We start from the raw sequence: 26,276 nt of genomic DNA, 5'->3' as shown, positions 1-26,276 counted from the left end.
AGCAGGAAGCAGAAGCAGGGACCGTTGTCAGAAGGGAAGAAGGTGACTATTCATTGTTATCAAAAATGACTTAGAATCGATCATGTTGTGATATTTTGAAATATAAAAGTCAATTGATTGTCCATAATATCGCTATTCTATTTTTTCGAAGAAATGTTTGTTAAAAGAAAAATCCAGCACCAGCTGGACTTGAACACACAACCCGTGAGTTGGTAATCGGGCACGTAGACCAGTAGGCTACAAGGGAAGTTGCATGAAGAGAGAGGCGAAACAGCCCTACACAGCCCTGTCGTAGTACACGAATATAATCATATCGTTATTAAATTCTTTAGATACGCGATTCCATGTCATATTCCCTTTTAATCAAATTCTAAAAGTATGCCGGTATCTCTTTAGTTAAAGACTTCGATGCTTAAAATGTTTAGGGAGAAATGGAATACTGTTGTGTATTTTTCCTTTAAAGTACCGATTCCTGGAATCTGACTGGCTGACACCCTTCTGAAGTGGTTCCATAAAATCTGGTATACGGAAAAGAAAGCATTGATAAAAAAAGCCTGGATTCTCATTTATCTCATAAAAATATCTTTTAATACAGTCTTTGCTGTGCTCTTGAGGTTCCTTGTGATATTTTGAGCTCTAGTTGAATGATAAGTGTCGCATTTTAAATCATTTTCGTAGTTAGAAATTATGAAACGCCCTGTTAAAAGCAAGGGAGTTTTTATGCCCGTTGAAGTAAAACAAAATGCCTGACAAAGTATGGCTTGGACAGATTCCAAGTGCTTGTACAAATGTGCTAAAGAAATTATACTTTGAGTATACAGCTTGTCCAAAGTCATTCATTATTAATACTATTAGTAATATCTTCGGTAAAGGCTTTGATGCATAAATATTTTTGATAAAGGTAGGTTGTGTACTTTTGTCCAACTGAGCAATCTTGCTTTCATAAAATATACCAACATTTTAATGACTGATGATTAACATGCTGTAATACACAGTTCAAAATTAAAAGCTCAAATGCTGTACATGAGAGGTTAAGCTCCCCCTGGCGGTTTTACAAGGTGACGCCGGATAGTTTCCGGCATGACGTCAAATGACGTCGATTAACCGCGTGATACCGCGACACGCCCACCGGGGTATGCCACGAAATACCCCACCCATTTTGAATGGCTGCATCTGTATTTAAACACGCGTTTGCGATTTAAATCAAAACGCAATTTAAATCAATATAAATGTTTATATTGTAACGCATAGGTGACTATTCATTGTTATTAAAATGACTTAAATTCGATCATGTTGTGATATTTAGAAATATCAATTTGTTTGGTGCGAGTGAAGTTTTATTTAATCTCTGACCCAGGGAAAAGTTTTATTTTTTTCAAAGAAATGTTTGTTAAAAAAAAAAAGTCATGGCTCCAGCTGGATTTGAACACCCCACGTGTGATGGGAACTTAACCCACAGCGCCACTGGCAAGGTCACATGAGGAGTGTTGAAAAAGCCCTACAGAAACATTATCAACAGACAATGTACAGCGTGTACTATTCTTGTGTTGCGGTACATGAATATAATTATATCGTTATTAATTTCTTTAGATACGCGATTCCATATTATATTCCCTTTTAATCAAATTCTAAAAGTATGCTTGTTGACTCCGGTATCACATTAGTTAAAGACTTCAATGTTTAAAATGTTTAGGGAGAAATGGAATACTGGTGTGTATTTTTTCTTTAAAGTACCGAGACCAGCCATATACTGTATGTTTATGTTCCAAAATTAATATCGTTTATGGCCTTCACACGCGTTACAGTATGCTCCTATTCTTTTTATGCTCAGCTACAAAGATTTCCCTTCAGTGGTAAAATTCCATATAAATATTCAATACTAAAACGGGCACAGTAAAGACATTTAAATCTTTCTACGACCGACCAACGCACCACGAGTGCCCCTGTCGGTCAACCAATCACGTACCGCAGTATTTTGCGTCACGATGTGCGAGGCCGTAGCCAATTACCCACGGTACGTGTCTGTGCTGCGTACTTTGAATGGCTGCATCTGTATAAGGCTCTCAGAGGTCAGGCACCTGTCTATCTAATGGAACTTATTAATGTTTACCATCCAAGTTGCCTGCTTAGATCACAGAATGCAGGTCTTCTTCATATTCCACGAATTAATAAAATAACAGTTAGCTGTACAGTATTTAGTTACAGGGCCCCTTGCTTATGGAACAGTCTCCCACCCCATATTCAGGATGCCGAGTCAATCTCAGTATTCAAATCCAGACTGAAGACCTACAGTATTACTTCAGCCTAGCCTACTCTCACCTTACATTATAGCTTGCTGCAACCATGGCTGCTGGTGCTGCTGTACATGTCATTGTGTGTCTCTATGTTGGCCCACCAGGTAGATACATCTGTTCTGACCAAACTATCCTATTCTCCTCCCCACATGTCCGGATGGTACCCGGGCTGGGTATCATCAGAGTTGGATGCTGCATTACTGTCATGGATCCAAGAGGGATATCGTGGATATAGCTATCATTTAGGATTAATTTACTGGTCTACAGAGATCTGCATGGAGTACTAACACACAGAAGACATGATGGATGGATGGATTAATACCCTCATTGTTTCCTTTTTTAAATTATATAATGCGCTATATAAAAATAAAAATTGAATTGAATTGAATTGAATGGAATAATCTTTTTGATCTTCTAGGTGTCTGCAGTCAATGCAGATTCACCTAGATCTTAGAAAAAATAATTTAAAAACTTCAGCACTTGCAGGTACAGGACCTGTGGAGTTCAGAATGATTCCTGCTTTATTTCTGACAAAGAAGTGTTCTTGTGGTAATTTCTTTTGTCTGACAATAAAAAAACTAAGTCTTCATACTGAAATTCTATAACCAGATGAAATCACTGTGGGAGATTAATGGAGATTCTCCTGTCTGTGCCCGAGCCAACCAGATGGTAGGGCTGATGCATCAAATGACATTCATGCTCGACCTAGACAAAAGCAAAAATCCAAGGCATTTCCCTGTGAAGGGTTACCATTTATTTGAGCTACAGAATATAAGATGCATAAATGCCCACTTATTTGTAAAATAGTGAAATAAGTACAACTGAATATGAATGTATCATAGAAGGTAATTGTCACGCCCAGTACACCTAGAAGGCACTCTACATCTGTGCTGTTCCTAGTTCCCTGTGATTATTCATGTCTTTCTGGTGTGTCTTGTTGTGTAGCCTATTTACTTCCTGTTTCTGCTCTGCTCCTTGCTTAGCATTGAGGTTTGGATGTCCTGAGACCCTCCTAGCGCCAGGTCACTCCTGACCATGGCCCGAGGGCATAGGTTTCTATACGGATTTTCCTGAACAGCTGAGCCTGGGCTAACCCCTGTCTCGCTGCTACACATAGGGTCTTTTTCACTCTCCTGCAATTCCACGGTTCATCCCTTCCGACATCCGTGACAGTAGTCTGTTGGTACTTACTGCATATGTGAACTTATCAATACCAATTAGTAATCAGCTCTAACATCTTTAAATGTAGTAGTGACATATCTTGAACAAAATATCTGTGAACTTTGAAAGAAAAAATTGTAAGGAATTATGTACACATTTTGTTTTGTTTACTACCTTCTATTTCCAAATAGTCAGGCAATGCCTTGCAATGCAAAAGGGATTCTTTATTCTTATATGAATGATTTAATTACTGATAAATGTGTCAACAGGTATTAACTTGTTCAGGTGAAGAGGGCTCCACGGCCGAAACGTGTTTTCTTTCTTCTTTTTTTCAGCATGGAATAAACCTATTACTTGTTCCTTTGCAGCCTACGCATGCTGACGCAGCTACCCACCTTAACTTGAAAGGTGACTGATTAAATTAGAAATACACTGTAGCACAAACAGCATTTGTTTGATATGAGAGATACAATCAGACTATTGACTGTGTGTGAGTCCCGAGAGTACATTTACTCTTCTCTCAAAGATTCCTGACATTTCCTGCCAAATCATACTCAGAAATTTACATAAATCTTTATAAGGATAAACATGACTTTCAACACTTGTGATTAAATCATCCGCCAGGTATTTTTCCAGTCTTGAATTTTGCATAAATCTTTTTGAATGTAATTTGTTGCTTCTTCAATGCTTGTTATATCTACTACATTCTTCCCTCAGTTTACAAAACCCCAGTTTACAAGTTTTCATTAGTATGAATGAATCACTGCTTTGTATCTATCCATTATAATTGTTTCTTGTTCAAAGAACTCAAACAAGTACAGTAGTAAACCTATAGTACCATATTTAAATCTGTGTTGTTGCATGAAATAGTTATTATTTCCATTTTGGTTATACTCTGGTTTATTTCTAATACTTGTTTCCATATCATTATATTTAATAACATGTATTACACTAAAACTATTTTAGGAACAAGTAGTAGGTTTATTCCACACTGAAAAGAGAACAAAGAAAACACAATGTGAGCCACACCTGAAGAAGGCCCCACGGCCAAAACGTTGTGTTTTCTAACTTCTCTTTTCAGCATGGAATAAACCTATTACTTGTTCCTTTGCAGCCTACGCATGTTGACGCAGTTACCCACTAAAACTATTTTAGTCAAAGTCTTCATCTCTCTTATGGATGGACACATCCATAACCAAGTCTCTGGACAATGGGTATGATTCCTGCCTTGAGCAACTGTTACACAAATTGCTACTAAATAATATATCTTCTTTTCTCAGATACATTTCCCAATTACCTTGATTCTACTGTATATTATTCCGTTTTACATTTATTAAGTTTAGCATTCATATTTTGGGGAAGAATATTTATTTTGGACATTGTGAATGCAGATTATGTGCAAATCAACAAATTGGGACATTGTTGGAAAAGTAGTGAACACCTTTGCAAAGCACTGTATGATGATCAAAATGGATCTTTTTAAAAATAATGATTTTTTAAATTTTGTGAATGATGTCTAATCTAAAACTATTTTGATTGTGTTAATGTATGAATTCTAATTAAAAAGGAAAGGTTACTACATAGAGTATTACATAATCAAAACTTAGTCTGGATGTGACTCTCAAGTACAGTACCAGCTCTCTAAGTAGATATACAGGAAGTTCTACTAAACATTGATATTTCATCTTAATATATAGACATAGACATTTTCAGCTAAAGCACAGAGCCCGATTCAGTTTTAAGTGTTTTGTCCTAGTAATGAATGTATTACTGCACATTATATATTTTTGAAACCCTCATATAATGTTGTACGTGGACCCCTTGACCTCCTTAAATCCACACTTGCCTCCTCCACACACCCACAATGAATATCTCTTTCAATAACTACTGACTTCCAGATGTTGTTACACATGGATATTTGCGTAATCATATTTTGTTACATTTACCATTCTGCGGATTCTCCTACACTCATAAATGACCACTTACTGTATATGTGAGGAGTTGTATGTCCAGGTTTAAACTACATATTTTTTATTACAACAGACTTTTGTTGGACTGCTTTAATTCCTGAGCTCAACAAAATTTAATGTTGGCATATTTTTTTGAAGTTATAATATTTTTTGTTGAATGCCTAACTTATGATAATAATTTAAAATGCTATATCCCAATAGTTCCAGTCCAGGTTATTTTTAAAATCTTTACACTCTTTCACAAATTTTTAAAAGGATTTTTTATTGAGACATTTTCTGATGACTTCTGGTCAGCTTTGAAATGTCAAAAGCTGAATAAATAATCGCCTTCTTTAAACACCCCTAATGACAGCCATTGTGCCAGGGAGGTGCTGGAAAGAAGTATTTATGCTCCAATGACACGTGCTGTTTAAACTAAGTTGAAGCAGGTGTTACTTTTGACATAGTATTCTGTTATTGGAAATTTCATGTTGAATGGTGCTCTCTATGAACATGGTATCAGGGTTAAATAGATCAAGAGGAAATTATAACCTAGGGCATCAAAATATTAGTTTGATCAAAACTAAGCAACCTTGCCAAACCAAGGGAAATGTATCAAACTATGGTACAATTTTATTTTTGGACAAAATTATTATAATGAAAATGTTGTGTTCTCAATGAGCATGGTTTCAGGGTTAAATTGGTTAAGAGTCAGGAATACCCAATACAATTTAGCTGTTTCTGTTAAAATGCCAGAGCCTGTAATGCGAAATGCAGCATATTGAAATGATTAAACCCTTTATTTCAAACTTCTTCTTTTAGGGCAATTTAGACAACATTCCCAGTTTGGGTTATGCAGTGTAAAGATTAGTATACACTATGCAAGAAAAAAATGTGAAAATAACTTTAAAATATCATTTTTCCTAAATTTAATTTCTGTCCATCAAACCATCAAACCTCCTTTAACCTACATTTTAACTTTATCTGTTAAAATGCCAGTGTGTGTAATGCCAAATGCAACAGATTGAAAAGCTTAAACCCATTTTTTTCAAACTTTTGCAATTTTGGCAATTTAAACAATATTCCCAATTAGGACCAGTGTATAGATTCATACATGCAAAAAAAAAAAAAAGGTGAAAATAGGTTTGAAATCTATACATGCAAGAAAAAAAATGTGTAGATGACTTTGAAATATTTCTTTTCCTAAATTTCATTTCTGACCTAAAACACAACCATGCCATCACACATCCTCTGTACTTTCCGAGAATCCTAACCCTAACCCTAGCTAAGGGATTCGGTAGGTTAGGGTTGAAATTTTCTTCAAATAATTAATTCAACCTTCCACTCATTTGAGAGGTAAATAAAAGTTAGGGCATCAAAATATTAGTTTGAAAACAAGAAAATGTATCAACTATGGTACAATTTTATTAATGGACAAGATGACTATAATTGAAAGTTTTGCGATGAATGGTGTTCTCAATGAGCATGGATTCAGGGTTAAATAGGCGAAGAGTCAACTGAATACCCAATGTCAGTTTCTGTTAAAATGCCAGTGCATGTAATACCAAATGCAATAGTAAGGAAAGCTTGACCCCATTCTTTCAAACGTTGGCTTTTAGGGAAATTCAGACAGTATTCCCAATTAGGGCCTGTCCGCATATAGATCTATACATGCAAGAAAAAAAATGTGTAGATGACTTGGAAACATCATTTTTCCTAAATTTCATTTCTGACCTAAAACACAACCATGCCATCACACATCCTCTATGCTTTCTAAGACTCCTAACCCTAACCCTAGCTTTGTGTTCAGGTAGGTTAGGGTTAGGGTTCAGATTTTCTTCAATGAATTGATGCAACTTTCTACTCATTTGAGAGGAACGAATAACTCCGGGCATCAAAATATTAGTTTGAAAATACTAAGCAATCTTGTCAAATAGAAGAAAATGTGTCAATTATGGTACAATATTATGTTTGGACAAGTATACTGTTGAAAATGTTGAGTAGAATGGTGTTCTCAATTAGCATGGTTTCAGGGTTAAGTAGGCAAAGAGTCAGGAATACCCAATGACTTATAGCTGTTTCTGTTAAAATGCCAGTGCATACAGATGCAGCCATTCAAAGTGCGCGTCACAGACACGTACCGCAGGTGACGTCGCTCAGTATGACGCAAGATGACGCGTGGCACCGCAGTAAGTGATTGGTTGACCGACAGGGGCACTCGTGGTCCGTTGGTCTGTCGTAGAAAGACTTACAGTAAAAACGTCTTTGCTGTGCCCGTTGTAGATATTGAATTTTACCACTGAAGGGAAATCTTAGTAGCTGAGCATAAAAAGAATAGGAGCATACTGTAACGCGTGTGAAAGCCATAAACGATATTAATTTTGGAACATAAACATACAGTATATAGCTGGTCTTGGTACTTTAAAGAAAAAAATACACACCGGTATTCCATTTCTCCCTAAACATTGTAAGCTTCGAAGTCTTTAACTAACGTGATACCGGAGTCAACAAGCATACTTTTAGAATTTGATTAAAAGGGAATATAATATGGAATCGCGTATCTCAAGAATTTAATAACGGTATGATTATATCCGTGTACTGCGGCAGGGCTGTGTAGGGCTGTTTCGCCTGCCTGCTCCAGCGAGCTGACTGTAGCCGACTGGTCTAGGTGCGTGCCTGCCAACGGGCAGGCTGTGTGCTCGAATCCAGCTGGACCTTCTAGTTTTATTTATTTATTTTTTAATCGCGTAACATAAACATATTACCGTATGCAAACTGTACTGTATACAGTATGTATATGTATATTTAATGTCTTAACTGTGCCCGTTTAATTGAATTTAAAAAAATTATTTAACACGAACATTAAGCTGTTTACATCTTCCGCCTGAGAACAGTCACCCGTTGCTACCCAACGCAGAATGGTGATTGGCTGACACCATCTGACACCCCTCTGATTGGAGAAAAAAGACGTGCTGGTTTGCTATACATACTGTAACAGGAAGAGGATTTCTTTCTATTCAAAACGTGTATTTTAAAAGTTTAAGTAAAAACCTTACAGCGTACACAGATTTCTAAACTGATCAGGATCGTTATCTTTGTCTTATGCATAATAATATTCACCGCTCTGTGCAGCAAATTAATAATAAACTTTATTTTATATAGCGTTTTAAACGAATAAGTAATTAGATTGCTCATAAACCTAATCACTTGCTTTTTCTTTTTATTTAGGCTCAGATTTCAACTATAGATCGTATTATTAATAACCATAATAACAACCAACCAACAAAAACAACCATATAAACATAATACCAACCAAAAACATAGATAACAACCACAATACAAAATCAAATATATCAAACCATTTTACTCTCGCAAAGTCCTCCAATTATCATAATCCCGCCCCTTATGCAAAACCAAACCTTCCTCCCATCCCAGTTTATCCTGTTTATCATAAACAAAATCCACCTCAATTTTCAACATAAAGCATTACACAAAATCAATACCTCAACACTCCATACTCAACAACGATAATTCACAAACAGCCAGAACATGTAACTACACATTCCCAAACAGACCTAATTTCCATAGCCCCGCCCCTTATGCAAAACCAACATCCCTCCCCTGTTCTCTCTCTCCCCTGGCGGTTGTAATTGTTTTTATTTTCAAATAAATTTTAGCAAAGTCATGCATTTTAAAAATCTTAAGATTTTTATATTTATGTCTTTATTTAGTGGTTTCATTAGTGACAAAGGCTAAACTTTCTTGGAAAAATGTCTTTTATGTAAACCATGTTTGCTATTTATTCATTCAGGGCTAAAATATGTTCATTGTATTCTAATGAAAGAAGGGTTCCTTTCGCCGTAGTCGGGAGCCTAGCCTTTAACTAGTAAGTACTGTACTTACTGGGTTTTTGAGGGGGGGGGGGGGGGAGTGTCTTTCGCTGGAAATCTCGCCTCCTACTTTGAAAATACCCGTGAGACGGTTCAATTCGTCACAGCCAGCACTCCTGCAGAGAGGGGGGTTGTACTTGGAGTGTATACAGTACACGCGTTATGCTCTTCGTTAATGTCTAAGCCGGAACATATCATTATATCTCATTTTGTATTTCTTAAAAAAAATCGTTTTCCCAGCCTAACAGTATTGTTTTTAACCTGTAAATTTGCTGGACAGAGAGGTGAACATTATTACACAGAAGACAAAGATAGCGATTTACGTTGCATTGTGTATCGTGCTGCTTTAATACAGTTTTAAATAATTGGAAGTCTAAACAGTATCAGCTTTATTTATGGGTTTTAAATAAAGGTGATTTAAACGCGATTTAAATCAATATAAATGTTTATATTGTAACGCATAGGTGACTATTCATTGTTATTAAAATGACTTAAATTCGATCATGTTGTGATATTTAGAAATATACATTTGTTTGGTGCGAGTGAAGTTTTATTTAATCTCTGAGCCATACTGATTCTTCTGGAAGCGAGTTTCCGCCAGGGAGTAAAAAAAAAACACACTATGGTATTCTCTCCAATGCAGTGCAGTTAAAAACATACCTCTGATGCTGCTCCTAAATGAATATCGTTTATGACCATCAGAGGCTTTATGCTCCTTTTCTTTTTTCCAGTGGATTGAACAGGGAGAGGCATTTCATGATGTACTTTTCACTGATGAAACAACAGTGGCTCTGGAACAGTTTTCAACCATGTTGTTTTATAAAAAGGGGAGATATGTACACGTTACTGAAGCTAAAAGTTTAGCCTTTGTCACTAATGTAAACACTAAATAAAGACGTATAGAAATCCCTACGTTACAGACTGTATATGGCTGGTATTGGTAGTTTAAAGAAAAAATACACACCATTATTCCACTTTCTCCCTAAACATTTTAAGCATCAGAGTCTTACATGTGGTTATTTATTGCATAATTAAATTTTGAAAGCCACTGAGACATCAGGTACTACTGTTGTATTTATGAAAAAGAAACAAAACAAAAAACATACTAACAACTGTGCCATCCTACTCCTTAGTTAATACATTTTATTATTCATAAACAGTTAACATTGTTAGCAAAATATTTTGAATTATATTTATCCCTATTTTTTCTTTAGTTTTGTATTTAACTTATTATATGATAGTCAGACTTAATGTATATTTGAACAATGAAATGAAAATATATTTTTACAAGATTTTACATTAAGCACTTAAAATTAATATGGTTAATAAAAGTAAACTGTAACATGCTGTAACAAGATCGGTTAAACTGCGAAGAAAATGCTTTCAGAGAAAATGTTTCAGGTGTGAAGAACATAGATCTCTAATGCAATTTCAACCAAACCTGTTCCCACACACCCTGCCCCCACTACCATTAGAATATACACAAACATTCGCGTTTCATTCTGAGCAGAAGACCCTCACACCTGAAGAGTGCTGGCTGTGACGAATTAAACCGGTCTAACTGGCTTCAATCACAGACCATGTGACATGGGACTCAGTAAACTAACAGCGCCACTGGATTTGATAATACCTAACCAAAATCCGCAATATGGAAACAGAACCTGTGTGATTGTTGATAGATGATGTACTCGTAACATTTTTTCAAGACGAACTACAACATTTAAAAAATGACTTGTATGTACTTGATCTCTAATCAATCCACGGGTCCCAGCACAAAACGAAAGTAAAATGCATACCGTTTCGCGCTTCTTATTAGTTGCTCAAAAGTAATTTGACCGTATGAAATGCATAATATAAACCTAGAAACATATACGTGAGCAGTACTTAAGCACTGTAGTATCGGTGTTAAGACATACCTCTCAAATACTGTAAATCAAGTTAAAAATATCTCAAGACCGATTCTGGTCGTAATGAAACCATGTTTCGTGTATGTTTTCTTTTTCATCTTGAAATAACTCATTTCTAAATACCTTTTTCACTGTTAACATCTTGCAGCAACTTTGCGAGCAAAATATACACTCTGACAGTTCATCCTGCTACCAACATTAAATAAAACAAATCTTAAGATTTCTATATTTATGTCTTTATTTAGTGGTTTCATTAGTGACAAAGGCTAAACTTTCTTGGAAAAATGTATTTTATGTGTTGCAGAAAAAACTGACTTGCTTTAACAAAATATGTTTACAAATCCTTTCACCTGGCATTTTCGTAGTTAGAAATTATGGAACGCTCTGTTAAAAGCAAGGGAGTTTTTATGTCCGTTGCAGTTCTTTTGCAACATGAATATAATTATATCGTTATTAATTTCTTGAGATACGCGATTCCATATTATATTCCCTTTTAATCAAATTCTAAAAGTATGCTTGTTGACTCCGGTATCACGTTAGTTAAAGACTTCGAAGCTTACAATGTTTAGGGAGAAATGGAATACTGGTGTGTATGTTTTCTTTAAAGTACCGAGACCAGCCATATACTGTATGTTTATGTTAAGATTTCCCTTCAGTGGTAAAATTAGATATGAATATTCAATACTTAAACGGGCACAGTTAAGACATTAAATATACATATACATACTGTATACAGTACAGTTTGCATACGGTAATATGTTACGCGATTAAAAAATAAATAAAACTGGAAGGTCCAGCACCTTCCACCTGGATTCGAGCACACAACCTGCCCGTTGGCAGGCACGCACCTAGACCAGTCGGCTACAGTCAGCTCGCATGAGCAGGCAGGCGAAACAGCCCTACACAGCCCTGCCGCAGTACACGGATATAATCATACCGTTATTAAATTCTTGAGACACGCGATTCCATATTATATTCCCTTTTAATCAAATTCTAAAAGTATGCTTGTTGACTCCGGTATAACGTGAGAAATGGAATACCGGTGTGTATTTTTCCTTGTGATATTTTAAGCTCTAGTTGAATGATAGGTGTCGCATTTTAAATCATTTTCGTAGTTAGAAATTATGAAACGCCCTGTTAAAAGCAAGGAAGTTTTTATGCCCGTTGAAGTAAAACAAAATGCCTGACAAAGTATGGCTTGGACAGATTCCAAGTGCTTGTACAAATGTGCTAAAGAAATTATACTTTGAGTATACAGCTTGTCCAAAGTCATCCATTATTAATACTATTAGTAATATCTTCGGTAAAGGCTTTGATGCATAAATATTTCTGATAAAGGTAGGTTGTGTACTTTTGTCCAACTGAGCAATCTTGCTTTCATAAAATATACCAACATTTTAATGACTGAAGATTAACATGCTGTAATACACTGTTCAAAATTAAAGGCTCAAATGCTGTACATGAGAGGTTAAGCTCCCCCTGGCGGTTTTACAAGGTGACGCCGGATAGTTTCCGGCAGAGCGTCAAATGATGCGCGATTAACCACGTGACACTGCGTGATACCGCGACACGCCCACCGGGGTATGCCGCAAAATAACGCACCCATTTTGAATGGCTGCATCTGTATAATACCAAATGCAATAGTAAGGAAAGCTTGACACCATTCTTTCAAATGTTGGCTTTTAGGGAAATTTAGACAACATTCCCAGTTTGGGTCATGCAGTGTATAGATTCATCAGTATACAGTATGCAAGAAAGAAATGTGAAGATAACTTTGAAATATCACTTTTCCTAAATTTCATTTCTGGCCTTAAACACAACCATGCTATCAAATATCCTCTATGCTTTTTAAGAATCCTAATCCTAACCCTAGCTAAACATTTTGTTAGGTAAGTGTTCAGGTTTTCTTCAACAAATTAATGCAACCTTCCACTCATTTGAGAGGAAAATATAACCTAGAGCATTGAAATATTAGTTTAAAAAGACTAAACAACTCTTCCAAACCAAAGAAAACGTTTCAAGAATGGAACAATTTTAATTTTTGACATGTATACTGTCATTGAAAATGTTGTGTTGAATGGTGATCTCAATGAACATGGATTCTGGGTTAAATAGGCGAAGAGTCAGTTATACCCAATAGGTTTTAGCTATATCTGTTAAAATGCCAGTGCATGTAATACCAAATGCAACAGATTGAAAAGCTTAAACCCATTTCTTTCAAGCTTCTGCTTTTTGGGTAATTTAGATAATATTCCCAATTTGGACCTTTCCGCATATAGATCCATACATGCAAGATAAAAAATGTGTAGATGACTTTGAAATATCAATTATCCTAAATTTCATTTCTGACCTAAAACACAACCATGACATCACACATCCTCTGTACTTTCTAAGACTCCTAACCCTAATCCTAGTTTAGTGTTCAGGTAATTTCGGGTTAGGGTTCGGATTTTCTTCAATGAATTGATGCAACCTTCTATTCATTTGAGAGGAACTAATAACACCGGGCATCAAAATATTAGTTTGAAAAGACTAAGCAACCTTGCCAAATAGAAGAAAGTGTGTGAACTATGGTACAATATTATTTTTGGACAAGTATGCTGTAATTGAAAATGTTGAGTTGAATGATGTTCTCAATGAGCATGTTTTCAGGGTTTAATAGGCGAAGAGTCAGGAAAACCCAATGACTTATAGCTGTTTCTGTTAAAATGCCAGTGCATATACCAAGTGCAACAGTAAGAAAAGCTTGACCACATTCTTTCAAACTTTTGCTTTTTAGCTAATTTAAACAATATTCCCAATTAGTGCCTTTCCACATATAGATCCATACATGCAAGAAAAAAAATGTGCAGATGACTTTGAAATATTACTTTTCCTAAATTTCATTTCTGGCCTTAAACAAAACAATGCCATCTCACATCCTCTATGCTTTCTAAGACTCCTAACCCTAACCCTAGATAAGGGTTTGGGTGGTTAGCGTTAGGATTCAGGTTTTCTTCTAAGAATTGATGCAAGCTTCCACTCATTTGAGAGAAAAATATAACTCAGAGCATCAAAATACAGTCTGAGTGTGAAAAGACTTTTTACCTTTAGCATAGCAAAGAAAACATATAAGCTATGGTGAAACTTTATTTTTTGAAAAGTATACGATAAATGAAGATTTTGTGTTGAATGGTGCTCTCAATGAGCATGGTTTCAAGGTTAAATAATTTAAGAGTCAGTTGTATCTATTACATTTTCGCTGTATATGTTAAAATACCAGTGCATGTAACGGCAAATGCAACAGTTAGAAAAGCTTAAACCCTTATTTCAAACTTTTGGTTTTAGGGCAATTTAGACAATAGACCCAATTAGGGCCTTTCTGCATATAGATCCATACATGCAGAATACAAATGTGTAGATAACTTTGAATTATCACTTTTCCTAAATTTCATTTCTAGCCTAAAACACAACCATAAAATGAAACATCCTCTGTGCTTTCTAAGAATCCTAATCCTAGCTAAAGGTTTTTTAGGTAAGGGTTCAGGTTTTCTTCAATGAATTAATGCAAACTTCCACTCATTTGAGAGGAAAATATAACTTAGAGCATTGCAATATTAGTTTAAAAAGACTAAACAACCCTTCCAAAACAAAGAAAATGTGTCAATTATGGTACAATATTATTTTTGGACAAGTATACTGTAATTGAAAATGTTGAGTAGAATGGTGTTCTCAATGAGCATGGTTTCAGGGTTAAGTAGGCAAAGAGTCAGGAATACCCAATGACATATAGCTGTTTCTGTTAAAATGCCAGTGCATATAATACCAAATGCAATAGTAAGGAAAGCTTGACCCCATTCTTTCAAATGTTGGCTTTTAGGGAAATTTAGACAACATTCCCAGTTTGGGTCATGCAGTGTATAGATTCATCAGTATACAGTATGCAAGAAAAAAATGTGAAGATAACTTTGAAATATCACTTTTCCTAAATTTCATTTCAGGCCTAAAACACAACCATGTCATCAAACCTTCTTTAACCTTTCTATGAATCCTAATCCTAACCCTAGCTAGGGGTTTTTGGACAAGTATACTGTCATTGAAAATGTTGTGTTGAATGGTGTTGTCAATGAGCATGGTTTCAGGGTTAAACAGTTTAAGAGTCAGTTATACCCAACACATTTTAGTTGTATCTGTTAAAATACCAGTGCATGTAATACCAAATGCAACAGATTGAAAAGATTAAGCCCATTTCTTTCAAGCTTCTGCATTTTGGGCAATTAAGACAATATTCCCAATTAGGACCTTTCTGCATATAGATCCATACATGCAAGAAAAAAAATGTGTAGATGACTTTGAAATATCACTTTTCCTAAATTTCATTTCTGACCTAAAACACAACCATGCCATCACACATCCTCTATGCTTTCTAAGACTCCTAACCCTAACCCTAACTTAGTGTTCAGGTACAGATGCAGCCATTCAAAATGCGTGGGGTATTTCGCGGTACACCTCGGTGGGCGAGTCGCATCCAAACGCAGTTTCATGCGGTGTAACGCGTTATTTGATGTTACTGAAAGTATCCTGAATCTTGTAAACCTTGTAAAACTGCCAGGAGGAGTCAATAAAGCTTAACCTCTCATGTACAGCATTTGAGCTTTTAAATTTAAACTGTGTATTACAGCATGTTAATCATCAGTCATTAAAAAGTTGGTATATTTTATGAAAGCAAGATTGCACAGTTGGGCAAAAGTACACAACCTAACTTTATCATAAATATTTTAATTATGCAGAAATATTTTATGCATCAAAGCCTTTACCGAAGATATTACTAATAGTATTAAAAATGAATAACTTTGGACAAGCTGTAAACTCAAAGTATTACGCTGCTCCACATTCTTTCTAACCGTCATTTTAAATGAAAAGACTTTTATTTTTTTCTTTGACAAACACCACAGCATTTCGTTGATCTAACTAACGAGGACAGGACATTAGCTAGCCAATATGACAGGAATAAATGACTTTTTTTAGTTCATTTCTTTAGCACATTTGTACAAGCACTTGGAAACTGTCCAAACCCTACTTTGTCAGGCATTTTCTTTTACTATAATGTGCATAAAAACTCTCTTTTTAACAGAGCGTTTCATAATTTCTAACAACGGAAATTATTTAAATTGGCGACACTTATCATTCAACCAGAGCTCAAAACATCACAAGGATCCTCAAGAGCACAACAAAGACTGTATTAAAAGATACTTGTATCAGATACATGAGAATCCAAGCTTTTTATCTACGCTTTATTATCTACGCTAAGAAGTAATCTTTAAAATTTCATACACAGTAAAAAGTCAAATTTCTGGGGCGTCCGTATACCAGAGATTATGGTACCGCTTTAGAAGGGTGTCAGCCAGTCAGATTACAGGACCGGAATCATCTGTTTCATAATCGAGAATATGTAATCATGTATCTAAATAAATTAATAATGATAGTAATTTAAGGATCTAAATATCTAAATCTATATAGCTGGTAGTATTACTTTATTTCACTGTCTTTGTAAACACGTTTTGTTAACACCCGAATCGCAGGTGGATTCTGTTTTTTGGTCTGTTATGGTCTGTAGCTCAAATCCTGCTTAACTAAAAATTAGACACAAGAAGAGTATTATTGGACAATGTTGTGAGGCTCTGGAGGAATTTCTCTGTAAACTTATAGAGGAGACAGGTTGTGAATCGCTTCTTTTGACACTTGTAAAAAAAAACATTCCAATGTTAATGCAACACGGAAAATAATGTGGTGTATTGGTCGTTAGTGAAAAGATTTAGCTTCAATTTAAGACCTGAACCAGGCTCCTGCTATGTTCTGCTGCAGAGATATAACAAATGTTTAAGGAGGAGGAAATTCCAGGCGGAAATTGGCTAAATTTGTCAATGTTAATAATCTCTTTACTGTGCACATTTTAATCCGCTTAGTATTGAATATTTATATGGAATTTTACCAATAACGGGAAATTTTAGTAGCTGAGCATAAAATGCAGAGGAGCATAACGAAGGTCATAAAGGTCATAAAGATATTAATTTAGGAACATAAACATATTATGTAAACTGTATGTTGCTGTTATTTGGTATTTTAAAGAAAAAATACACACCGATACTCAATTTCTCCCTAAACATTTTAAGCACCAGTCTCACATGTGGTTGACCGTCCGACCATATTACTGTAATATCTGTATTGCTGTTTCAGTGCACATCACATGACTTGCCACGGTGGTGTCACGGCTTAAGCAACTGTTTTACAGTACTGTATAAGGGTGTGGTTGGGTGTTCAAATCCAGCAATCGCTATGAGTTTTCTTTTAACAGAAACACTTCTTTGAAAAATTAAAATAGCAAATATTATAGACACTACAGTATATTGACATTTTTTTATATTTCAAAATAACACATGTTCGTACTGTATGTACAGTACACAGCGGTACCGCAGGTTGAACTGTAGGGCGCAAATCCACCTGAGCCCAAAAGCCCAACATATTAATTTGCATTCGCCTGGCGCTGCGCAGTTTTCATCACTCTCTGCGGGAGTGCTGGCTGTGACGAATTAAACCGGTTTCACAGGTATTTTCAAAGTAGAAGGAGGCGAGTCTTCCAGCGAAAGACACCTCCCCCCCTCCAAAACCCCTTTTTTTTGCTTACAGTAGTAGTACTTAAGTATAGTACAGTAAGTACAGTAAGTACTTACAGTACTTACAGTAGTACTTCTCGCGTTAAGAAATCTATGTGCTAGCATAAACTATCAGTAATCAATAATATCAAATTTAGCACTGTAATAAATTGTGCTAATAATAAATTCTATTCTACTCTGAGAATGTAGGGGGGAGGAAGAATGTCCGTGGTCTTTTCACTGATAAACTTGTGTCAAGCTGTCAACAAAAACCAGCTGTCAAAAAAAGTTATTTTTTTTAAAAAGTCAATTGTATTGCTATTTTGATATTGCTAATTGCTATTGCTACTGAGTCTCTGTGTGTACAGTACATTGTTTGTGAACAAACCGGTTTCACAGGTATTTTCAACCCCCAGCCACTGTTGTTTCATCGGTTGTTATCCTGTAAAGCACTTTGAGGAGCCACCTTTTAAGGCGCTATATGAAATAAAGTTTATTACTATTATTAACATTGATCATATTTTTCCTCCCAGAACTTGTGAATTGTTGTTATTGTTGTTGTTGTTGTTATCCTGTAAAGCGCTTTGAGAAGCATACTGTCCAGCTTGTCAGGTGCATTCTCTTGTAAAATAATAAGTAGAGCTTTGGGCTTATTAGTGCTCCACTTACAGCAACCCAATGTAAATACATTTTGTCTTTGCAAATTCCACTGCAATGGTTGTGTGCAGGAATTATTCAGTATGGCATCTCCATGTTCAAGTAAACACTTCTCTGTGTGCAGATGCAAACGCATTTAAAAAAGTTTTTTTTTTTAAAAAAGCCACCTTTAAAGGCGCGATATAAAATAAAGTTTATTGATATTGATGACATTCTTCCTCTCGGGACTTGTAAAATTGTTGTTGTTATGGTTGTTATCCCGTAAAGCACTTTGAGAAGCATACTGTCCAGCATATTGTATTTCATTGCACTTTGACAGATCGTCTTATAATCACTTGTTGTTAGAATATCCCCCAAGAGGATCTTCCCCCCAAGAGGATATAGAGGATATCCCACAAGAGGTATCCAGGTAACAGTGAAACAGGCGTACAGTCTGGGGAGATTGCCCATTTTCCATGTAAATAGTTCCCTGGTTCCGCACCCCTTGGTGTTTCTCTCTCTCTCTCATCTGGGCACGGGAGTGCTGCTGGCGGTGGTGACGGAGAACAAATAAAGCGCAGTTTTTAACTCCACAAGTTTCTTAACAAACCCAAATTCATTACATTGGTGTCAGAAGCGGGAGGATGGACAGTGAACGGCCGATGATGTCGGACTCAGAGAACCACCGGTTCCCCCAGCCCTGGGGACTCCGGATGCTGTCGGGAAACGGGAGCGGGGCGGCCTAAAGGGGGAAAGGCCACCCTTGAGCGACACTACCCCCGCGCCGGAAAGTCAGAAGGAGCGCATCACCCCGCCTCCTGTGGGAAGAGTTGGCCACAGCCGGGGCTTATTCCTTCCCTGCCTCACCGAGTGCAGACCCTGCCAGGCCTTCGTCAACACCGGTTTAACCATCACCCTGCTGCGGCCTGGTGTCCTGCCGGGCACCGAGGCAGCCGGACCCCCAGGGCTCTCACCGTGCACTTTGGGGCTGCGAGGGTGAAACACCCCTTCTACCTTGCCCCAGTCCGCGAGGACTGTATCCTGGGGTTGGACTGGTTGCAGCACCCCTCTCTGTGTACAGTAGAGCCTCCTGTCCTGGCTAGTGGAGCTCATACAGCTGTGTCTGGAGAGTATCCAGGGTATCAGCTTCAACCACACGGCTGGGCAGCTTGTTCCCCCCTCCTGCCCCTCTCTGTGTACACAGAGAGGGGCGGGAGGGGGGAACAAGCTGCCCAGCCGTGTGGAATGCTACAGAACCCTAAACAGACAATACACACTAGCCGAATATTTGACCAAGATATCCAGGCACAGCTGTATGAGCTCCACCAGTAAAACTCAAAGTATTACGCTGGTCCACACTATTTGTAACCATCATTTTAAATGAAAAGACTTTATTTTTTCATCGACAAAAAGTAACACCACAGCATTTCGTTGATCTAACTAACAAGGATGGAACATCCTAGCCAATATGATAAAGGAATAAATGACTTTTTTTGTTTATTTCTTTAGCACATTTATTTGAACATTTCCATCGATTGTACAAGCACTGAAAAACTGTTCAATCCCTTGTTCGTCGGGCATTTTCTTTTACTATAACAGATATAAATACTCCCTTGCTTTTAACAGAGCCTTTCATAATTTCTAACAACGCAAATGATTTAAACTGCGACACTTTTATCATTCAAAGAAAGCTCAAAATATCACAAGGATCCTCAAGAGATCAACAAAGACAACAGAAAAATATATGTGTATAAGATTCTGTCCATGGGAATCCAAGCTTTTTTATCTACGCTAAGAAGTAGTCTTTAAAATTTCTTCATTACACAGTGAAGTCAAAATTCCGGGATGTGCCTATAGTAGAAAATATAGGACTTCTTCGAATGTATGTCAGGCAATCAGACTTCAGGACCGGAATTATCCATTTTATAATGGGGAATATAGTGTAAATCCTAGGTTCGGTAAAATGTTTCAGGCATTCATGTGAAGGACAACAGAGCTTTCACTGGCTGATTATCATTATTATCATTATTATTAATAATGATAATAATTTAAGGGTCTAAATATCTAAACATATGTATCTATATAGCTGGTAGTATCACTGTATTCCACTTTCTTTGTAAACACGAAAAAACAGATTCACAACGCGACGCTGTGTCACTGTGTAAAAAAAACTGGTTTGAACACCCTATATTGTAATGAGCTGCTGAGCTAAGAATAGGAATGTTCCTGCTGTCAGAGGGGGTGGAAAGTGCCCGCGGTCATTTAATTAGTATTGCAATTTGCACTGATTCCCTTGCGAAGATATGGACATAAGAATATCCGTGTGTGGTCAAAAAATGGCATTAAGCACTTTAAATTAATATGGTTAATAATAGTGAACTGTAACATGCTGTAACAAGATCGGCTAAACTGGGAAGAAAATGCTTTCAGAGAAAATGTTTCAGGTGTGAAGAACATAGATCTCCAATGCAATTTCAACCAAACCTGTTCCCACACACCCTGCCCCCACTGCCATTAGAATATACACAAAGCACTGAAACTTTCGAGCTAATGATCAATTGACCCGAGAGAGCGAGAGAAACACCAAGGGGTTAGAAAGGACAGGTAACAAAAAACGATCAAGGTTTACAATTTAAAGGCCTTAAAGACAAATACACCTCTTCCAAAGCATTCCGTAGTCTTGTACAGGGCAGAGTATACCTTAAACAATAAGCCTCGGTCTGAGCTGGTGAGCCTATGGCACCGCGGACCAGCACTGGCTAAGGCAGTCTTGTCCCAGCCAAGAGTTCATCTTTCAAAAGGCTCTCACTTTCTCTCCATTGAAGGTTCTCTGATGAAGTAGCAGATAGTCCCGAAGATACCATGCTGCGGTGTACAGTACTGCCAGAGAGGAAGACATCACTCCTTTCCTTATTTTGATGTTGCGCCTCCACCAGATCGCCTTCCAGGCTCTACTCTCCTTTTTTCTTGGTAGAGCTCCCAGGCCCTGGCCATACAGCACTGCCTGGGCCAACAGCCCAATGTCTCCTAGGAAACAAGCCATCCAGCTGGCCCTTCTCCTCCATATCTCCTGTGCTGCTCCACAGTCCCACAGTATGTGGTGGGTTGTTTCCGGCTGGTCACATCCATTCATGGGACAACAAGCTGTTTTCCCCATTCCTCTCGAGAACATTACTTCTCTTGTGGCTAAAGATCCTTGAGCAATCAGCCAGGGCATGTCATGGTGCCTGTTCAACAACCCAGAGCGGACAATACGTCCCCAAACAGCTTTGCGGTCCTCATCTATGAGGCTGCGGACATGGCATACTTGGGCCCTGCCCTGTACAATACCTTCTAATGCCCTTGACGTCACTAGGAAGGCCAGTGTCTCTGATTCCAACGCCCTTTGCCTTAAAAACAAAAAAATCCTATAGTAAGCATAAGGCGGCTCAAATGAGACAGGTACTGTTAAGGGAATAGAAAGACCCAACCTCCTCAAGTATGACCCAAATAAAAACCTACTTAAAAAGTTTTCCCACGTCATAGTGGCAATTCGAAAATGGCTAGCCACATAATTACATATCAGGAATAGAAATATGTCTGGCATCCCTACACCCCCTGCCTCCACCCTTCTTGTAAGCACCTCTCTCCGGACCCTCTCCCATTTTGAACCCCGAAAAAAATGAAACAGAAGCCTGTTAAGTACTGCTAGTACTGATTTTGATGGGAAGAACACTAAGCCAACATACAAAATCAAGGGTAGGACCACTGCCTTTATGACCAGTACTCTGCCCTGCAAAGTCAGAGATCGCAAGGACCAAAACCCAAATTTTTTCTGCACAGTTTTAACTATTCCCACCCAATTCCTGTCCCCGGACCCCTGCCCGTCAAAGATGATTCCCAGTACTTTAACACTATCCGTACGAACTCTAACTCCCAGATCTTCTGGCACCTCCTCATGCCAACCGTTAAAAAGCATAAGTTCTGACTTGTCTCTGTTTAGTTTTGCACCTGATACTGCGCAATAATCCTCAGTGACTCGCAGAGCTAGATCTATGCTCTTGTAGTCAGAACATAAAATTGACACATCATCCATAGGTAATACTGTCTTAACCTCTAGGCCCCCGCTGCCTGGAATGACTACTCCCTTTATTCCCACGTCCCTCCTCAATGCCTGTGCTAGTGGCTCAATACAGCAAACAAAGAGGATCGGCGATAACGTACATCCTGTCGGACACCGCAGCTGATTCTCACTGCTTTGGATAGAACCCCATTAACAATTATTCTGTTGTTGACATCCCTATACAGCAGTCCCACCCTCTCTACGAACCCCTGCAGAATTCCCATCTTTTGGAGTACTTTAAACAAGTACTCGTGTGAGACCCGGTCATAAGCTTTCTCAAAGTCTAAATTTAGTAAACGCAGCTGAATGCCTCTGCCTCTTGTGTAACAGATGGTGTCACAAAGCAATACAAAGTTGTCCGTGATACGCCTCCCCACCACCGCACATGATTGATCTGGGTGAATGACGCTTCCCAGTGCTTTTTTCAAGCGTAGTGTCAAACACTTGGCATACAACTTCAAATCACAGTTCAATAAGGTTATGGGTCTCCAGTTCTTCAAGTACGTATGATCCCCTTTCTTATAGAGGAGTTTCACTACTCCCATTCTAAAGGTCTCTGGCAGCTTTTCTAGATCATTGAATTCCTTTAAAACCTTCCACAAATCAGTCCCCAAAATATCCCAAAACCTATTGTAAAACTCAAAGGGAAGTCCATCCACACCCGGTGTCTTCCCCGACTTGCAGGTATGTAGACTTGCTGTTAATTCTTCCAGGTTCAACTCTGGAGACAAGCCTGACCACTCCTTCCCTGTCTTTTGCATTCCCCTCACAAACCTATCTTGCAATAATACAGAAGTCTTCTTCGGTCCTAATAAATCTCCATAAAAACTCTCTGCCGTAGCTACCATGTCCTGAGTTGAGACCTTAAGATTGCCATCCTCACCTTGTAGCCCATTCATCTGTCCTCCTCCAACTAGAACTTTTGAAAAAAAAAAAACCTTGTCCACTTTTCCCCTTCTTCCAGATCTCTTACCTTACTATGGAATATCACTCTCCTTGCCCTCTCCTCAGCCAAAGCTGCAAGCTGCAGTTTCACCTCTTGAATTTCTCTTGCAAAATCCCACCCTTCTGGCAACAAAGCATAATATCTTTGGAGTCTCTTCTGAAGACCCCTTTCCACTCTATTGTTTCTCCGACTCCTTGCCCTCCCGACAGATAGGAAAAAGGACTTTGTCCGCTCTTTCACCATCTCCCACCACTGCCCCATTGTCTCAAAGGAGTCTTTCAGAGAACACCACTCCAAAAAGTTCCTCTTTTAGACTTCTCTAATTCCTCTGTCAGCTAGAAGGGATGTATTCAACTTCCAATACCCTTTCCCCACTTCAACTTGGATAGGTAAAGAGAGTGCGCAAGTCAAAAGGCAGTGGTCTGAAATAAACACCGGCTTCACACCCTCCGGAGCTCCCTTAAAACCCATTGTAAAAACAAAATCTATTCGTGATGCTTGGGTCCCATTGGGTCTATAACACGTAAAATTCCCACCCCCTTGATTATAGTTCTTAAAAACATCACTTAATTTAAAATCCACACACAAATCTCTAAGTAATTTCGATGTCTTATCCAGTCTCCTATTCAGTTTATCCCTTTCCTCCAATATACAATTAAAATCCCCCGCTATAACTACAGTATATGATCCTTACCTAAGACCAAGTTCCTGAGTTCGCAAAGCATATCATAACGGTTTTGTTTGTCGGTCGGGCAGTACACGTTAACCAGATGAAGCTTCACGGTTTGGAAGGTGAGCATTGTTGCCATCATCCGTCCCAGCTGAATCACTTTGGAGTCATTAATAGTCAATTTCTATTCTTGATTAAAATTGCAAGTCCGTCCGATTCGTTTCTGTTTGAAATGCTCCATAAAGAAGGGCCCAATCGCCACCTACTCTCCATCTCTGCATAGGTCCTCTTATAAGGCAATCCACATTCCTGCAAAAGAATTATATCAGCCACCACGTTTTCCAAAAATCCCAGCACTATTGCCGCTTTTTCCAAAGAGTACATGCCCCTTACGTTTAGTACTGCTAGTTTCAGAGCCATAAGTAATCAATGGGGAAAACACTAAGACTACAAACCAAAGCCCTCTTCCCCCTTCCAGGAGTCTAAATTAGACTTCTTCTTTTTCTTTTTCTTCTTCTTCTCCTTACCTTCCCCCACACTTATTCCTAAACTATCTTCCACATAAGGTTTTTGATTCGGTGCTTCAAGAGGGAACTCTCTGTGATCATCTGGACTGGTTGGTGACTGTATCCAAACTGGCCATGAAACATTCTCTACCGTACTCTCTCTTACCTTACCACCTGGAGTGATGTCCCCCTCTGAATCAGATGATTCCGATATCACCCTTTTGTGTGTTGTCCCCATATCTTGTGCCTCAATATCTGATGGCTCCTCATCAGAGGAGGTTTTGTCCGCCACTGAAGAAAACTCTTCCCGTTCACAAGAGCTCCCTTCATTTCCCTCATTACTGGTATCACCCACACTCTCCTCCTCTACTTCCTTATAACCCCCCTTTCCATACTTGTCTGCCTCTTCGTGCAAACCTTCCCCCTTACTTTCACTTCCCCCTCCTTCCTCAGTTTCACCTATTATTCCCCCAGCCACTTTACCAGTTTCACCCTGTTTCTCTAAGTTTTCCTCACCCTCCTCCTCTTCCTCCACCCCACTTCCTACAAAGGCGCGCACCAAATTTTCCTTTTTCAGTTTGTTTGCAAAAGAGTTTGGACAATTCTTAAACAAGTGCTCCCCACTACCACACAAATTATACTTCCTCCCATTTGTACACTCCTCAAAACTATGGCCCACTTCTTTACAGTTCCCACATACCACTTGTGTGCATGCCTCCACCAAATGACCCAGCTCCCCGCACCGTCTACACAATTTCGGCTGTCCCTGATAGAAAACCAGGCCCCTATTTTCCCCTAATACAATTTGTGAAGGTATGTGCTTATATCCCCCAAACCCCCCTATGTGTTCATACAGGCTTACCGGTACTCTCCAGGCACATGTCCAAATTCCACCGTCATCCAAAACCTTCACAGGACCACCCTTAACCATACAAAATCTAGACACCAACTCATTAAACATTCTCACAATCACCATCCTTCCTGATAAATCTGTCAACTTCTCACATTTAAACTTGTCTAAAAGAGCAGAAGTCGATCTCAGTATGCCATGTCGCATCCTGGGCACCAACATCCTGGAAATCTGGGGAGATCTGATGCAGCTGCTGATGCTGCTCCTCCATTTCCAGGGCTTCTGCTTTTCAATTTGTTCATGCCTGTGAGTAGTATAAAGCGACACCTTTCGTCAAACCTTTATGACAGGAGCTACGCCCCCTTTTTCAGCTAATGGGAGTCCACGGTGGGGTGGATGACCCGCCCCCTTGTCATCCAATGGTGTGTTGTTATGGTCGGATGTCCCGCCTCCTCCTGAGCCAATGGTGAGTCGCTAAGGGTCGGATGTCCCGCCATCCCCCACCGAGCGGTCCTGAGCTTCAGGGTCCAAATGCCCCTGCCACCGCATCCCTCGATTTATAAATAAGTGTATGAAAGCATGTATTAGGGTTGGAAAGTGATCATGTCTGCCGCAGGGTTGAGCGTGCTCTATAATAACTCTAGGGAATCGGGGAGTTATGGCGGCGTGGGGAGTCTGGTGAGGGCCGCGAGATCCCGGGGTGTGAGCGGTACCTGCCATGGCCGGGTGTCAG

General features: G+C 38.5%; 1 pseudogene; it reads right to left on the bottom strand.

Moving 5' to 3' along the window:
* Positions 1-25,574, bottom strand: part of LOC148840770 (uncharacterized) — a 103,141-nt pseudogene extending 77,567 nt beyond the window's left edge.
* Between the last annotated feature and the right edge of the window lie 702 nt (positions 25,575-26,276).

Source organism: Atractosteus spatula, chromosome 1, assembly GCF_055471065.1.
Source record: "Atractosteus spatula isolate fAtrSpa1 chromosome 1, fAtrSpa1.hap1, whole genome shotgun sequence".
Taxonomy (NCBI): domain Eukaryota; kingdom Metazoa; phylum Chordata; class Actinopteri; order Semionotiformes; family Lepisosteidae; genus Atractosteus; species Atractosteus spatula.
Note: the sequence above shows the minus strand (reverse complement) of the source record. Positions and strands in the feature narration are given on the sequence as shown.